General features: G+C 42.2%; 1 protein-coding gene across 2 annotated transcripts in view; it reads left to right on the top strand.

The window, feature by feature from the left end:
• The first annotated feature begins 676 nt into the window (after nt 1–676).
• Nucleotides 677–18,463, top strand: part of DCAF8 (DDB1 and CUL4 associated factor 8) — a 57,519-nt gene continuing 39,732 nt past the window's right edge. The window contains exons 1-2 of one of the 2 annotated variants that reach the window (XM_075563654.1): nt 677–876; nt 1,765–1,836. The gene's annotated coding sequence lies outside the window, so the exon portion shown is untranslated. The remainder of the gene's footprint in view (nt 877–1,764; nt 1,837–18,463) is intronic. The other variant, XM_075563655.1, reaches the window with a different exon arrangement.

Genomic DNA, 18,463 nt, shown 5'->3' with positions numbered 1-18,463 from the left:
AGAAAAGAAAATCCAGTGTTTCACCCTCAATGCTGCTGGTGGTTTTGATCTGCCGGCCTTGCAGATCACAACCCAATACGTAACCACTACACCAGGGGAGCATTAATATGTGAAAACACTTCTACTGGACTTCCACTCTTTCTATTTTCTTCAGCCTCAACTTGAATTTGCATATGCAATTCACGGTCGGCCCCGCAGTGGGCTCTCGATGGGATTCCTGTGTATTCCATCTGGTGAGGTACATCTTTGATGTTGTTGAAAAAAGTTATCTTTAACTTCTCTTTCGTAATCACCAGTAAGTAATGCATCTTGATAGGTGTCTGATCAATTTCAGACAGCAGAAGTCCATTTTTAAAATGTTTACATTCTTCAGCTTTGCCGCTAGTGGCTGGTTCGTTTCTACCACAACTTTGAGGAGCCCCTAACTCGCCTCTGACCTGCGCATGAGGCGGCTCGCGAACCCTTCCTACGACGGCACGGAAGCCACCTCGCCCCCGGGCAGTGCGCAGGCGCCCCTCGCCCCGCTTTCCGTTGGCCCGGAGCCCCGCCCCTCGCGCGTCCTCGGGGGAGGCCCGGGAGCCGAGCGCTCGCGCGACCACTCTGCCCTCAGTTACTCCGCGCGTCGTCGCAAACGGCGCCGGAAAGCGTGGCGGCGCATGCGCAGGCGCAGAGCGCGGAGGCCGAGGCGGCGGCGGCTGCTGGCCAGTGTAAGATGGCGACGGCGCTGGCGGAGGCAGTGGACGGGGCGGCTGGATCTGGAACAGTCGGGACAGCCGCTGGCAGAGGGATGACCGGAGACGGGAGTCACGCTGCTGAGCTTCGCCGGCTGCCGTGCTTGTAACTGCCCCAGCCGGACGCCCCCCCTTGACCTACCCGGTCCGTGTCTGGTTCGCGCTCGGCTGCCCCCGCCCCCCCCCGCTCCCCCGGCCTGTACCCCTGCAGCATGGGCTTGACCCCTGCCCCAGGTTCCCAGGGCGCGCGTCCCCTCCCTCCCTTTGCCCCGAGTCACTGCCGGAAGGGCCAGTTCCCCTTTCCGTAGGTCAGCCCCCGGGTTCCCTCAAGATCCAGCCCACAATCCACAGGGACTGTGGCTTCGTCGGGTGACCAGCTGTGTGCTCCCGTTTTTCCACGTAGGCTCGGGGGACGCGGCTCGCCCCGTGTCAGCCCGCCCCTCCCCCCCTCCCCGCGGTGTTCTCGGGTCCCGTCCCTTGTATGGAAGGCGGAGGGCCCAAACCCTGCAGTCCCTCACCCCTGCTCACCTACCTTCTGTACTAGAGTTCTTAGTTTGCCCCCCACCCCCCACCCCCAAATCTTTCCGGGCGCCGTAGAACGCGATCTGGTCCCTGTTAGTTTGGAAGCTTCTGACTGCTTGCATTTCTGATCCATATGATTGTTGCTGGAGTCTGTAAACAAACCGGCCCTAGCGCTATCACTTTCTCCCCGGGATTTCCCCTCCTCCCTGCCCTGTGGCTGCGTGTTAAAAGGTTATACGCTTAAGGCTGAGAAGATTCCCTGGTTCTTAAATGACTTTTACGTTTTTCGTGGAGTTGGGAAATAACTTGCCTGGCTTCTAATCGGTTTCAGTTTATTTCGGCAACTGTGTGGGGGTTCCCAAGTCAGGATTAGATCATTTGTTCTGGCTTTAATTGGTTCTCAAGAGGCCAAATAAACACCCCCAAAAGCTAAAGTAAAATGCATTTTAAAATTTTTACTGTATTTCATAGTTGAGACACCTTTGCCATTAAAACTTTTAACTTTGCTTAGCCCTTCAGTGAATCTACAAACCCATTTTTTGAGGAGCTCAGCCCGGTCTTACTTCAGAAAGAAAGAGGAAAGGTGAGTGGGAGTTGAGACGTAGGATTTCCTGAGTTCAAGACCTTTCTCTGATGCTGACTGTACTCTTACCATTGTTGTCAAAAAATGCTTACCAGAATTTCCAAGTGTTAAGGTATGATTCTTGGCCGTGTTCCAGTTGTGCTTACGTTGCATTTACACGTTTAATTGGCTGTTGGCATTTTGACTTTCTGCCCTAAAGTGTTGCCGTCTGTTGTCAGATGACTGGTGGTAAGCCTGGAGGTGACCGTGTGCACCCTTCCACTTCTGTGCGTCATTTGTTTTGTTATTCCTTACTCATTTGCCTAGGCCTTTGCCTTTGTGTGGATCATATTTCTGACATTGTTTAAAACTGGGAATTCGTTTGCCTGTGTACTCTTTAGCCCTTTTGTCAAATCAGGTCTTCCCTACTCAGGACTTAGATTGTGATCCTTTGCAGTTTAGAAAGGAATAGTTGAATGTGGCTAAAAATGGGGGGGGCGTGGGGGTCTGGCGAGCGCGGCAATGAGTGCTGCTTTCCTTTAATTGGGAATTGAATCCAGTCCAACTCAGCAACCCTGTAGGACAGAGAAGAATGCTCCCTAGGGCTTTGGGGCCAGTCTGTTAGTTTACCACAGGAGCCCTGGTGGCGTAGTGCTTGTGAGTTACAACTGCAAGGTCAGCCATTTGAAACCACCAGCCACTCTGAGGGAGAAAGATGAGGCTTTCTACGCCCATAAAGAGTTACCGTCTCATAAACCCACAGGGTAGTTCTGTCCTGCCCTATAGGGTCACTGGGAGTTGGAATCCACTCACTGGTGAGTGAAGTCTTTACCAGAGCAGACTGTCTCATCTTTCTCCTGTGGAGTGGCACGTGGAGTAGTTGGTGTGTTTAAATTTGCTGTGGTTAGACCCCAACACTTACACCATAATTCCACCAGAGCTCACTTTTCAGCACCCAGGTAGGTAGATCTCTGGTTAGAAAATGAACTAGTAGCTGTATCCAATAGCTAGTTTGAAGAATTCTTGGTCAGTAGGGTCATCCTGTGCTTTCAGCAAAACGGGCCAGTGTGAAAAGAGGGAGTCAGAACTTTTGACTTTTCTTGTATATCTTTGCATGTGCTGTTATGTTTTTACAAATGTAATTTTTGTGAGCTAGGAGATTTTGGTAACACAGAATAGTGCTGTGGTTGAGGCTCAGAAGATGTGATCGAAGAGCTGAGAAAGTTACACTAGTACCTGCATGTGCACTGAGCAAGATGATGAATGGAGAGTGATGGGTGATGGTTGGGGGCGGGGTGTATCAGTAAGAGATGAAAGAAATAGGAGATATTGAAAGGAAAAGTATAGTCTTTAGAGCCACTTTACTAAGATTTATTAGCCATATGACCTTTCATAGTTAGTTCTCTCACTATCAGTTTTCACGTCTATAAAAATGGGAGAATACCATTTCCTCCTAGGGCGATTTTGAATATAAGAAGCCCACTATACACCTGCTACACGGTGCCTAGCACAGGTCGAGCATTCACAAGATAATAAACAGCTCTTTACACATCACCGATACAGTTATGAATTAGTTGATACTTTGAATTTTGATTTAGAACACCTCTTTTGGGGGGGTTTAAACTTTATTTTTAACTGATCAATTTAGATGTGGGCCATATATGTGCCTACCAAGGGTTGTCTTCACAGTCATTCATGCCATTGTTGTGGGGGCTTCAAATGAGAGGCCAGGGAATATTAGATGTCAAGTCAGAACGGACTTAATGGCAGTGGCTACACCCCGACATTGCCTTCTAGTCCTAGGCGGTGTAAAGTAAGTGCTGGACTACTAACTGAAAAATCGGTAGCTTGGTGCCCTCGAGAGGTGCCTCAGGAGATGACAGTCCTGTTGAACTGCTTTTGAAAGGTGATAGCCTTGTCAATCCATAGGAGCATTTCTACTCTGCACCGTGAAGTGGGGTCAGAAATTGACTAAACATCAAATGCATTTTAAAGTAAACCTTGAATAATTTCCCTCTGTTTATGGTTTCCTTCTTGGTCTTTCCATTACCCTACCTGATCAGAGTTGACAAAAGTATAGTTCTTGCCTGCTACAGTGTTGAACACCACTTCTGCTGTACTGAAAGACTTCAAAAGGTTGGGGAGGATTCCATTATCTTTCAATTCCATTTTTGCATGAACTATTTGAAGCCCCTGTGTTACAACTATTCTTTTTGACCAGTAAGAGAATACATTTTCCCCCAAGTTGTTGAACTCTGCAGTGATCCTCATTAACAGATTACCCAAGCATTCGATTGTGAAATAATCTATTTCTTTTTTAAATGATGGGGAGCAGGGAGTTAGGGATGCTGTGTTGGTTCCATCTCCACAGCTGAACTGTCAATAATAATGACAACACAGATGAGAAGGTTTTACCTTCTTTCATTGGCTTTTTTTTCACATCATTTTGGGGGTGGAGCCTTGGTGGTGTAGTGGTTATGAGTTCGTTGGGCTGCCGCCCTCAAGGCCAACAATTCAAAACCACCAGCTGCTTCTCGGAGCAAAATGAGGCTTTCTGTTCTCGTGAAGAGCTGCGGTCTCCTTAACCCACAGAGACAGTTCTACACTATCTCACAGGGTCGCTATGAGTTGGCATCAGCTTGATGGATGTTTGGTTTGTTTTTTTTTGTTTTTTTTTTTTTGAGGGCACATGAAAATGAAAGTGTTGGCATGGTGATGAAAGCTCCTTTACTGATTTCGGCCATGTATCCACTTAATAGTTGATTAGCTTTCATTACCTCCAGCCAGGGGCCAAGTTCCCTATTTAAAGTTGAAGACTCCTGGATGTGGGTAGAGGTGTGGTGTGCTGAAGGCTGCCTTTGTGTTCTTTGTGCTTTTAAGCCTGAGCTAAGGAGATGTGGAGGGGGAAAGAGGATTGTTGAGAAAACATAACTTTTGACTCTTCCTTAATACCTTAGGTACAGGGTAAATAAATACCCTGCCTCCAGAAAAGGCTTAACATTTTATATTCGAAGGGACAATGTAGCGTTGGTGGTCTAGTGGTGAGCATAGCTGCCTTCCAAGTGACATCAATATTTTTAGTAGTTGGATTATAAATACCAAAAATTCTTACTTTTTTTTACATCATTTTATTGGGGATTTGTACAACTCTTATCACAATCCATACATGAATCCATTGTGTCAAGCACATTTGTACATTATTGCCCTCATCATTCTCAAAATATTTGCTTTCTGTTTGAGCCCTTGATATCAGCTCCTCATTTTCCCCTTCCCGTCCCCCCCCCTCATGAACCCGTGATAATTTATAAATGATTACTTTGTCATATCATACACTGTCCAACATCTCCCTTCACCCACTTTTCTGTTGTCTGTCTCCCAGGGAGGAGGTTAAATGTAAATCCTTGTAATCGGTTCCCCCTTTTTACCCCACCTTCCTTCCACCCTCCTGGTATTGCTGCTCTCACCACTAGTCCTGAGGGGTTCATCTGTCTTGGATTCCCTGTGTTTCCAGTTCCTGTCTGTACCAGTGTACATCCCCTGGTCTAGCCAGATATTTGTAAGGTAGAAGTGAGATTATGATAGTGGGGGAGAGGAAGCATTTAATAACTAGAGGAAAGTTGTATGTTTCATCATTGCTACACTGCACCCTGACTCGCTCATCTCCCCACAAATTCTTAACTTTTCTAAAGATATTTTTTATGTGTTAGAGTTGTAGGCGGTGCATTAAAATTGTGACATCCTACTATTATTTCCTAGCACGACTGAAGTAGGGAGTAAGTGTGCTTGTAACCTCGTAGTCCTACCACCACCCTGACAGCAGTCTGTTAAATGCGTCAGAATCAGTTCCAGGACTAAGATCTCGGTGTTGGCTAGGATCAGCAATGAGATAGAAGCTTGTCTGCAGAAAGCAGCATATGTTTTGCCAGTTTTAAACAACATGGCATTTTACAAGCAAACAGACTCTTAGCAGAAGACATTTTATAGAGAGCATACCCCGCTGTGGGAGAGTTCGTGCTTCAGGGTGACGAGTTAAAGTCTGCTTTCAGTAGGTAGAGTTACTATTAGATTGTTTATAGTGTAGAACAGTTGCTCTAAGTATGCCCATGTGCCAGTGTTGCTCAATGGAATGCCCAGATGCAAAAGAAACAGCTTGCTAAAGGAGTGCTTTTATGTATTTTTATTTTTAGCTGCCCTTTTGATCCCAAATGGCTGATAATTCTAAGATGTACATACTCCTCTCCCTCCGCACATGTTATTGTTCCCTCATAGATCTGTCTGTTGTTTGACTGAAATAGAACCATGAATTAATTTCTAGACCTGAAGGGTGACTAAAGATCACAGATGAAGGAGTTCTCCCATTCTCTTTCTGACCAATCAGCCAGTCTGTTCTATGGTTAAGTTTTGTTCCACATGTTTCTCCCACTCTATGCAGGACCCTCTCCTGTGGTCCCCTGCAGAGCAGTTTCGTGGTAGCTGGGCACCACCTCGTTCTTCTGTTCTCAGAGTCACGGAGGCTGATGTTTGTGTGCCTACTAGTTCACTGGACTAATTGTTCTGGGTGCATTCGATTTTCTTCACTTTTCTTTCTTCTGGACAGGGAGCTACCAATAGCTGCATCTTACATGGCTACTCAAAAACAATTTTAAGACCCCTGTTGCCACTCACGACAGTAGAAGGTAGACCATTTTCATTGTGGGCTGTGTTTTGCTCGTTGACCTTTGTTGTGCCCCCAAACCCATGGCCTTGAGCTCCCAGGCCTAGTGACTTCCCTCAAGATGTCTGGTTATGCTAAAGACGTTTCCATAGCTTTGCTCCCATGGAATGCTGCTTATTACATAACATTGATGGGCTAGCTTAATTTCTGAGATTACCTTTTTGTTTGTTTTTGTTTAGTAGATTATCAGTGTGCCAGAATTGAAGCAACTTAGTCAGTGGTTCTCAACTTTCCTAATGCCGTGACCTTTTAATATAGTTCCTCATGTGGTGGTGACTCCCAACCAGAACATTATTTTGGTTGCTGTTTCATAGCCGTAATTTTGCTACTGTTATGAATCAGGCAACCCCAGTGAAAGGGTTGTTCAACTCCCAAAAGGGTTGTGACCCTCAGGTTGAGAACCGCTGAACTAAGTGAGTGGAACCATGCTTGTTTCAGTAGTAGTAGATAAGGAGTCAGTGACAGTATGTATTCACTTTAGAACCGAATGCCAAATGTCTTCTATTGGGATTGTGGTAATGCTGATAGCATTTCATCCTTCATGGTCACGAACGGGTCTAAGAAACTGCATGCTGTTAAAATGTGCCTGTCAAAGGGGCTGCCCGATCATGTGTACTGATTCCATCCATTGTTCTCTGAGAGGGAGAAGGAGAGCCCTTGGTAGCTCTTCGGGGATTAGTGCACGATGACTCTTAGGATTGGTTGCTTCTTCATAGCTGGCTTTTATCTGTACCGCTACAGAACATCTCTTCTGGGCCGAAAGCCCAATATCTCAAGTACGTAATTACCTTACTCTCAAAATGTGTTATGCTACAGATAATGAACTGATAAGGAGCCTTTCCCTGAGTTTGCCGATAGAGGGTTGGAGAGTGATTCACAAAGACCAAGATGTCATCTCATTAATGAATATGGCTCATTTAATGGATTTAGTTATTGTAAAAAGTAGTTACCATTGTTTCTGAGATGTTAGATGTTTGTTCTTCAAAAATTTATGAATGCCTGGCCAAATTCTAATGCTTGCTTCAAATATTATTGTTTGTCCTTCCTGGGTTTTTTTAGCCATCTGGGAAACTCCAAAGTGATGAACTTTTGATGTAGCCATGGAGGGACATTTCCCTGGTGTACTTTAACCCTTGAAACATTTATCAGGTATAGCCTGTAATCTTACCTTCACACCTAGCACGATACTTTGCTCTCTAACCGAGAAGTGCAGGTAGGATGGCACTTCTTGATGCCTTTGGCCTCTCTCTGTTGTTTTATTGTAAGTTGTACTTTAAGAGAATTACTTTGTCAACTGCTAGTGTTCTTTTCCACAATTAAGGAATTTTTTTTTGAATTGTGAATAGCAAAAACCGGTATTGAAAGCAGGACTTTTTCCTTATGTAACATTTTATTGGTTGCTTTGAGATCAGTGCAGAGACATTATGAACAATTTGTATACAATTCTTAATGCATGTACCAAAATTCTAAAATGGCATGTAGATAAAATTCGTTTCCAAATTCGAGTAACTTTCTAGCTTTAAATTTGGAGGCAAATTTTTAAAAAGAGTATTAAGTAACATTATCTTCAAATGTTGGTTAACTGTTAAATCTTAAGTCCCACTAATTCACAATTTAATGTCTCACACACCATACACTCAAATGTTCAACCCTTCACCGCATGTAACAAAGTGATCAGGAGAACTGGACTAGCATGAGCGGAGGGGTTGCAGAATGCACCCTTCTAACGGGAGAGCCATGACAACAGAATTATGATCAGACATAGCTCTATTAAGCCAACAAACATGGAAAACACTTTAAATGCTCAGGTCATACAAATGCATGACAGTGACTTCCGATTGCCATTAAGTATGTTTTGCTTTAGGGATACAAAAAGTCCCCCTCAGCCCATGAAATGTTGACACCCAAGACAGTCAGATCTTCCCACAACTGAACATCCCACTATTTTCTGGTTGTACTAAAAAATAACCAGTAAGTGATTTCACATCTTAAAAAGAAGCATTTATATATATATATATATTTTTTTTTTTTAAAAGGGATGAATTCGGATTTCCCTCTTATTAAAATTTTTCTAGAGCAACTAAAAAACTTGCATTTACAAAATAGTTGATAAAAATATTCCTCTGGATTGTGCAAGAAGGGAGCTAACAGGGCCCCTGATAAGACTTGGTGGATAAACAGTCATCAGACGTGGCTTCTTTTTCTCCTGCTTCATCAGAGGCTGGGCGCTCCTCGTTTTCCGTCTCCATTTTCGCAGGTGAATCTTCTTTAGCTTCTTGGTTAGCGGCTTCTGCCTGTTTTCCCTTCGCTCGCACTTTGGTCTGAGGATCTGTCCTTTCCGGCTGCCTTTTTGGGCTTTGGTCCCACTTTTACAGCCTCAGGTTTTGCTGACACCCTCGCTGATCCCCTCTTCTGCTCCTCGTCACCGCCCCTTCAGCAGAGCTGACCCTCTTCTTGGGCATCTTGGCACTGTGGGGACAGGGCACCGAGAGCCTTCTCAACGCTGAGTGTCCAGGTGCTACCACTCTGCCCACCACCCGAAGTGTTAGGTGAAAATAGCATTCTTGACGTAAAGGCAGAGATTTTATTGTGGGGTAAAATGGAAAGTGCGTAGTATTTTGGGTAAAATTAAGAAATTGAAGTCAGTTGCCTTGAGCATTATGGGAAGTGTCTGAACTCTGCTGGCGGTCAGCTCTCAAGGGCTGCAGTACATAGGTTCCTAACATACCCACCCTGAACTACTGTTACTACAGGTAAGGCCAAGGAACAGAAAACACAGGCCATTGATCTTACCAACAGAGAAGGCATTGATCCCGGTAAGGAACAAAGCTGCTTGTTCATAGTTTGACTACTGACCACTGCCTCCTCTTGCTCCTCATCTTCTGTGGGGATTGCTTTGTAGGCCTCCCTCTTTAGTCTCATCTCTCTTAAGAAGGAGAAGAATGTAAAGAAAAAAAAGGGAGAAAAATGAAAAGAAAAAAAAGAGGGAGAAGAATGTAAAGAAAGGGAGGAATCCCTGGTAAACTGCTTTACTCTATGCAATAAGAACGTGCCCAATAGAGCTCTCTGAATCCATTATAAAAGGCCAGTGAGATTGTGTAAGCAGATTTCAGAGGCTGGGAGCCATGCCCTATGTTGGGTACAATGTTTAGAGGATCATTGGTGAGTAACAAAGAAGTTCAGGCTTCTCTAGGAAATACAGTCTGGAATCAGAGATCAGAAGCTAGGAAGATAATGTAAGTTATTTATGGGCTGAGCATGTGCAGACAGATCTCTGTGTATGTTGTCTTGCTCTTCTAAACCACACTGCTGAATAGTGGTATCATTCCATTTTATAAAGAAGAAATCGAAACGCAAAGCATGTGGAAGAAGTAGAATCCAAATCCAAGTCTGAAAGACACCAAGGCCCTTTTGTGCTTTATCATATGTTGACTTTAAAAACAGTGGCTATTTATATTTATGCTAAATATGAACTATAAAAGTTCACATGCAGTATAAAAGGTTTATATGTAAATGATAGTAATAGAAATTTTAAAACTTGAAGTTGTTTGGGTAAGGGCTTTGAGTTATTGATAAGCTAATGAGTTTTTAAAGAAAATCCTTTTTGTGGATTAAGGTAGCTGAGTCCTGGTGTTTATGACCCTTCAGTAGGAGGAAAACCAGCATCTCATTCAGTCCCTTAGGAAGTCCCATAGGAAAGCTCTTCTTAGCCCTTTTTACCAGGACACACATTTCTGTACTGCTCTGGAGCACTTAAAATCTAGAAGGGCCCTTCTTTCTGGAAACATTTTTTTATCTCTTTAAAAAAATTATTTGGGAGTTATACATATTATTGTTCCTTAGTTCAAGCATGTCGAGCAGAATTGTACAATTGCTACCACAGTCAGTTTCCAAACGTTTTCCTTCCTGTATCCTTGACATTGTCTCCCTTTTACATCTTCCCTCACTGTGGTGCCCCCCTCTGATACCCCCTTACCCTTATTCTCCTTGCTGTCCCTGTAGGTTCATCAATCCTGGTTTCATACACTGAAACACAAAAACAACACAGCTTCATGAGGGTGACCTCCAATGACATAACACCTCTGAGATACACCCTAATATGAACACACAAAAACAGAACAAGATAAAAACACAGAAAATGTTGAAAACCCGATCAATTAAAAGAGGGATCAACTGACCAAGTTTAAACCTTTCAAGTTAGATTGATGCCTTTGCTCTTCTACACTCCTCTCTCCAATGCTCTGGTTAGTCACCACTTTCCTCCCATCCCTCAACTGTGGGTAGAGAGAGTTCACCTGGAGGCTTATTCCCTACATAGTTCCCCCCAAATGAATCTTAGGTTCCCACTGTAATCCATAGCCTTCTGCGAACCGGATTCTTAACAATTTAGGCTCTGATACTAACTTTGACTTCAGATTGTATGATTTGCAATCTTTCGGTGACTGATGGTGGTGTGCTTCTTCCATGTGGACTTGGTTGACATCTCACTTAAATATCTGTTTGTTTGGAAACAGCCCTTTGAGGCACCAGATGCTATTTTATTTGATAACCCTATCTTCTGTGTTCCCTTCCTGAGGGTGAGTATCGAGCAGGTTCAGGATGTAAGAACAACTTGTTCTTAAGTTGGAGCTAGGATTCTTCATCGCTTGACTTTTCAGTCCTTCATCTAACTCATTCCTTCTACTTCCCCGTCCTTTCCTTTGTCCTCTCTCCTCCTGTGTCCCCTCTTCTTTCTGTTTCCTAAAGTAAGTAAGCTCTAGGTTTTTTTTTCCATCAAAATGTCTTTTCTCTCAATAATAGGTATTTTTTCTCTTTGTTTTTAATTAAGGTGTAAATTAAGAACATTTGAATTTGAAGCTTTTCTGTACAGATTAATTCATAAATCTGTGTCGACCCCTTATTTGTGAAGTTTTATACCTGCATTAGTTTATTACTAACTACTTCGTTTTTTTACTATTCTTAAAATGTCAACTTGGATTTTACTCTCCTGTTCATCCCTTTTCCCTACTCGCCATCTCTTCAGTTATGATACTAGATTTCCTTTAGGCACCCAGGCTGGAGAACATTTTTTTTACTCAGACACTATCAGTCCTACCTCCACAGTGTTGCTCGTGTTATTTTCATTTCATGCCCCTCTGACATCGAGCCCAGGCAGACCCTCATTACTACTTTTCCTAGATTATAATAGATTTTGAACTTGCTTCTTTTTTCTTTTCTGTCCATTTCAATGCATCCTGTTAGCCTGAACCAAATAGTCTTCCTAATAACTAACATTTTGTTTCGCCAAGAAACATTTAACTGTACATTACCTACTAAATAAACTAAATATGTCTTCCACAGCCCCAAACACATATTCCACACGCTTACCAACCTTCTGCTATCTTTAACTACTCAACTATACCCTAATAGCTAGCCAAACCAGACTACCTTATTACAAGTTGTTCAGCCTCTCTGTCTTTTCTCACCCAGGTCCTGCTAGTATGTCTTCCCTTCCCCACTGTACCCACTGACATCTCACACTCCCCTTAAAGCTACTTTCTTCATCGAGCGGGTTCTCTGTAAACGGAATATGTTTGCCTCTGTTGATCTACAGCAAAAACCTCATCTTTTTTATAATACTGATACTTATATCTCCTGCATAAGAGTTAGCTGCATACTCATTTTTTTATACCGTTAATTGATTGTTGGCTACAAAGGGATCCTTACTGCCGTGTTTATATTTGCAGTTCCTGTATTGGCTTATTGCATTACTAGCTTGTTGTATACTGATGAGCCACTGGGTGGTGCCAGAGGCTTATAATTTGCATTAAATGGGAGCTATAGAGCTGTTGTGCAGTTGGGTGGTTCTGTGCTGTGAAATCTTCTGCACGGTAGAAATAGAAGTTAATTTCCCCGGTCTTGACTCAGTTTTCCTTCAGCAACTCTGTCCAGCCTAACAGCAAGACACTGCAGTATATTCAACAGCTGAAAGTACTTAATCAAGAGTGACCCAGAAAATAGTTAAAATGAGAGACATTTTGTAACCCTGTAAAATACACAGGGAATTTAACATTCCATTGTACACAAAGAAGGTTAATTCTTTAATCAAATAAAGAGTATTATAAAATGAAAAAAAAAAAGCAACCCAGAATTAAGGGCTACAAATTGTCTTGGAAGATGCTCCTTAGAAGCTAGGATGGCAAGACTTTGTTTTATGTACTTTGGTTATAATTGTCAGGAGGGACCAGTCCCTAGAAGACGACAGCATGCTTGGTAAAGTTGAGGGTCAGCACAAACGGAAGGCCTTCCAGGAGAGGATTTGACCTAAAGGCTGTAGCAGCGCGCTCGGCAGTGTCATGAGGGTGGTGCCAGACTGCACAGTGCTCTCTTCTGTTACACAAGGGGCACTCTTGAGTTGGAACTGAATTGATGGGCACCTAGAAATAACCTCTCAAAAATGTGTTTCTTGTTTTAATGTTTTATATTGGTTTTAGTATCTTTTTTTTTTTTAATTTTTTTTTTGGTTTTAGTATCTTAAGAGTTACCCTTTGAATTTCAGTGACCAGGATTCTCTGGTGAATTCATTCCCTCTATTGAAAAGCAGCAGGCAGTGCGAATCAGGAAAGCGGTTTGGAGACTTATTTAGAGGGAAGCAGAAAAATAGTAAGGAGAATGAGTTAAAACAAACCATTTAGGCTTGAAACAAAAATTGGGCTGGGGCAAAGTAGGCCTGGCTGATTACAGACGGACTGTGGGTCTTAGAATTGACAAGCAGACCCACTCTGGAAGAAGATGAGGCTTGGACAGCTGTGGAGTCAGCAGTGGAATGGGACCTCTTCTCAATATCTGTCTTACTAATAAATGAAGTATTTCCTACCTTTCCCTTTTAGTTTCAGAGGAAATTCTAAAACCTCTTCCCTTTTAGGAGTTGAAGAGTCATCTTGTCTTTAATGTGATTGCTGGTAAACCACACGGACAGCTTTAGCTTAAGCAAAAATTATTTCAAAGACATTTGTTTTCAAGTTAGGAGACAGACCTGACATTCTGTTCCCATCTGTAGTAGCAGATTGACCTCGTATACCGGTTGCTCTTGAATTGATTCCTGTTCAACGAGACCACTTTAGTCAACTTCTGTTAATAACCACAGCATTGAGAATGAAGTATTTTGAATTGTTGGGTTTTGTCACTTCATGTTTTAATTTCCCTATTTCCATTTATTCTCTCAAGTCAGAGTTATTAATCAAATCTACATATGTTACATACAGTGACATTTACCCCTAATTTTTTTATTCAGGTGACTCGTTCTTTGAATTCTCACAAGCACAGCTATGTAGCACTACCAAAATTGCATAGAATGCCTAGCATTTCAAGTTTTCGGTTGCCCCTTTGTCATCAATCCCGTTTTTCACTCCCAGCTCTTCACAACAGCTGATTTCTTCTCTATTCCTATAGGTTTAGCTTTTCCAGAATGTCTTATAAATGGATTTATATATTATGTAACTGTTTGAGTCTGGCTTCTTTTCACTTAGCATAATAAATTTGAGAAACCTCAGTGTTTTTGCATACTCAATAGTTTTCTTTTTTTATTGCTGACTAGTGTTTACTTGTATAAGCATTAACTCAGTTTCTGTCAGTTTATCAGTGACTCAGTTGAGGCAAACATTTGCCTCCCCAGCCTTTTGACAAATCTGACTTAAAGCCACTAAAACTTTCACTTACAGATTTCTGTTGTGGATTTATATTTTCATTCCTCGTGCGTAAATACCTAGGAGTGAGATTTCTGGGTTATATGATTACATGTAACTTTATGAGAACTGCCAAACTTTCCCCAGAGTGGTTGTACTATATTTTGCATTTCCACCAGCAGAATATGAAAATTTCAGTTTCTTAACAGCCTTGTTACCCACTCTAGCTTCTCTCTCTCTCTCTCTCTCTCTCTCTCTTGATAAAGTAAGTTTTAAAAAAATGTTTAACTTACTGTGTTTCCCTAATGACCAATGATATTAAACATCTTTTCAAGGTATTTGCTACCCACACATCTTTAGTGAAATATCTGTTCAAAGTGTCCATTTTTTTACATTTAATTTTTAAAATTGTTTGAGTTGCTTCTGGTATATTTTTGTTATTCTCCTTTCTCATAAATGTGCTTTAAAACTATTTTGTTCCAATCTGTAGTTTTTTATTTTTAACAGTATCATTCAGAGGATAGAAATTTTTAATCTTGAGAATCAGTTTATTAATCTTTTATGATTTGTAATGTATGCGTGTGTGATAAAGAAATACTTGCTTAAGTGTAAGGGACACCAGATTATTTCCTATGTCTTCATCCAGAAGTTGTATTGCTTTAACTTTTGCTTTCAGACTTATTATGATCTGTCTTGAGTTCATTTTTTATATATAAGCTATGACTCAAGATCTTCTCCCCACCCTCTTTGAATATTGTTATTCTAAAACATCTAGCTTCTAGGGTAGATTTTTAATCAATATTGGGATAAGAAATCAGTTCAACCCCAGTGGCTTTAAAGAGGTGCTTGGTAACTCATTCACAAAATAATCTTAGCCAGTTTATTAGCTCCCTTTCTGCTTGGTTTTTACTTAATGTTATATCATTTGCTTGGTTAAAAAATATATGGTTTTTGGTTAAGATATTTTAAAGTATTTGTGTCATTAATAATTCACATTCTTTTTTTAAAATTCACATTCTTATTAAAGAAAATCTAAGTCACTAGAATTTCTTATGTAGAAATTCAGATGACACCACACCTACCCTCCCATCCCCCAATAGTTACTTTTAACCTTCAGTCTGGCTGGGGTTCTGGTTATTTTTAGAGTATGCCAGTAGAACTAATCTAATTAAACTCCCAGCTACCTGGGACAGTGAGCTCATCAGCTCTTCCAAGCTCAGCATGGTTGGCTCTAGATTGGATTTTATATGGAAGTTGACCTAGGTAATGAAAATAGTGGATAATGTTGTTAATGCAGTATATTAAATAATAAAGAAGATATTTTGAGTTTGGGTCAGGTATGATTCTTAAACTCACATTCTAAGGTTGTATTCTTTGGTGAGGGAAGAGATTACAAAGTGCCTGTTACACTAGAATCCTGGGGCACAACACAACATCCTGGCATACTTTGACTTGGGAAATTATGCAGATTTCTGTTCTAGAGTTGTGGTGTGGTGTTAAGTTTATTTGTTTTGGTTGAAATTTATATTCTAAGAATAACTGTTCATCCCGATGTAGTTAGTTAGATTTTATTATTGTCATCATTTGTTGGCTCTTTGGAGTAATAGTTCCCCAGAAGATAGACAAAATGCTCCGATAGTATTTAGAAAAATGTTGAGCTTTCTATTTTGGGGGGAAATTAAGTGTTATATTGTGGGCTGGCACGCATACATACACACACACACACACACACAGTGCTCAGAGTTTTCACTGATAGAACAGTTTTTATACCATTACTTTACTAATTGTGCAAAAGCAGAAGTTTTGACATTTATAATTCTATGTAACACAGACCATCTCTGGAATTATTGGAACCATTTTATAAATGGAAAAAATTAAACCCAAAGAGGATCAAACAGTTCTTCAAAGGCTTCTAATTCTAAAACCACGGCTTCTAATTCTCAGTCTCAGTTCAATTTTGCTGAGTTCTGTGTTCTCTAAATGAGCCCTGCAGAAGCTGTCAGGGCAGTGATGAGGCAAGGCTGACACCGCTCCCACTGGGCCCTCTCTGCTTCTGAGCTGAGCCATCAACTCTGCCAACTGTTTTTCAGGCGACGATCTCGTCTTAGAAGACACTGAAACTGTTTTTCCCAAAGATAGCTGTGCGACCTCCGCTTCGGCTTCAAAGCGCCTGGCTCTCTTCCCTACCATCAGAAATAGGCGGAACTTAGAGTTTGGCTCCATGCATTCACGGGGACTGGAAAAGCAAGTGTATTTCCTAGAGCCATAAAACTAAAGTCCTCGCCCCCACCCCCATTTGTCTGAATGTGAAAAGTCCATGGGAAAGGGTGCTGCCTGGCCAGGTCAAATCATGCATTTTTAAGGGGTTTGATGTGGTTACACGTTGGATTGCTAACATCAAGATCAGCAGTTCAAAACCACCATCCACTCTTACGAAGAAAGATGAGGCTTTCAACTCTGTTAAAGTGTCAAGAAACCCCACGGGGCAGTTCTGCCCTGTCCTATAGTCTTGCTGTGAGTCCGCACCGACTCAATGGCAGTGAGTTCGGTTATCTGGTTGATGGTCATAATACCTTCAAGCGGATCCTCACAGGATGACGGCAGCCACAGAAGCAGCAACCACAGAAAGTGGACGCTCCTCCCTTGTGGGTGCGCACACTGAAGAGTGTTTTCATAGGGAGGGGAAGCCATTGGAAAGTATATGTGTGGGAACTCTGACCCAGAAATCCCTGGGACAGTTGTGTATCTCTGGATAATTGCTTGCTCATGTGTAAGCAAAAATTCTGACTTCTGTCATAGGGAAACAGCCTTGGGGCTGTGCCATACAAGGGGTCTTCAAAAAATTGGTGGGAAAATGGAATGAAATGTTAGGGAATATTCCCACAAAGTGATGCAATAAAAAGGACACACAGACGCGCGCACACACACACACACGCACACACAAAGTTCCAGGTAATTCTGAGCTTCTAGAGAGATGACAAACTAAGTCTTGAGGAAAGTTCTCTGGAGCTGCCTTTTCATCTTTGTGAGTGAATCATAATGGGGGTGAAATATGTTTAGTTTCAGAATAGTAGACAGGTTTTTTGCATCTGGAGGTAGGAAAACATTAGCACTCTTCTCTGTTGACTATGAGATAGATACTGGTCTCCCCAGGGCAGGTGTCCTCAAACTGCGGCCCGCTGAGGACATTTATCCGGCCAGCCGGGTGTTTTTGCCCCGTTTGTGTTTTTAATTCAAAATAAGATATATGCAGTGTGCATAGGAATTTGTTCATAGTTTTTATTTAAACTATAGTCTGGCCCTCTAACAGGTCTGAGGGACAGTTAAAAAAGTTTAAAAAAGTTTGAGGACCCTTGGCTTAGGGTCTTAGATGTAAATAGTGTGAGTAATTTCCCACTTCATAAGACCTTTGCGATTAATATCAATGATTTAAACCTTTGGCGTAAGAGAGGATATTGCTTGAATAGTAACAAAAACAGGGACTGTTGGCAGGGAAACACGTGCTGTGTGAGGAAGACCACGGTGCAGAAATTTATGCATGGAAGAGAGGGTTGGCAAACAGCCTGCGCCGTGAGTGACAGCTGGGCCCTGGGTTTCTGTGTGTCATCCACTGATCTCTTTGTCAGGCTCTGTCTTTTATCATCCGCTCTTCAGGTGTTCTGCCTTCAGACCCAGCCTCATCTTGCTCTGGCATTCTTTTTTCTCCCCTGCACTACTATGAGTGATTTTTGGGCAGCTGTCTCGTGGCAGAGGACACTTTTTATGAAGCCACTTAGATTTTTGTAGAGAGGCGTGAGGAAGGATGGGGGTAAGGTTAAAGATGGGGCTACTTCTGGGATAATTGTTCTGAGAATAAAAGGGCTGTTGAAAGATTAGAGGCCAGTGTGTCTGAGTCAAAGGGCTGGGGTCATAATCATACTTTTGTCTTTTACCAGTGTCTTTTGTGCAAGGCGCTGAAAGGCCTTAACAGAATTCCTTTCTGAATAATATTGTTCTTTGCTCTGGGATTTGCTGGAGGTGGGAGTGAGGCCCTGAAAAAAAAGTTAATCGGTATTTTTATAGTGGTATTGTCAAGATGATGTGGAGGCAATAGCTGATTCTCTTTCACAATGGGAAAAAAGAATCAAACTCAACATCAGCCCAAGGCTGCTTCTTAGGAGGCAAAAGTTAGATAGGCATGTTGCCATCCTCTAATCTTTACCGATTCTGACATGAACTCTGCCCCTGTGGCACCATTCAGTGAGCACGCACAACTCAGACGGTGTTTAGG

Source organism: Tenrec ecaudatus, chromosome 1, assembly GCF_050624435.1.
Source record: "Tenrec ecaudatus isolate mTenEca1 chromosome 1, mTenEca1.hap1, whole genome shotgun sequence".
In the NCBI taxonomy this organism is placed as follows: domain Eukaryota; kingdom Metazoa; phylum Chordata; class Mammalia; order Afrosoricida; family Tenrecidae; genus Tenrec; species Tenrec ecaudatus.
This window is presented reverse-complemented; position numbering and strand designations above follow the sequence as displayed.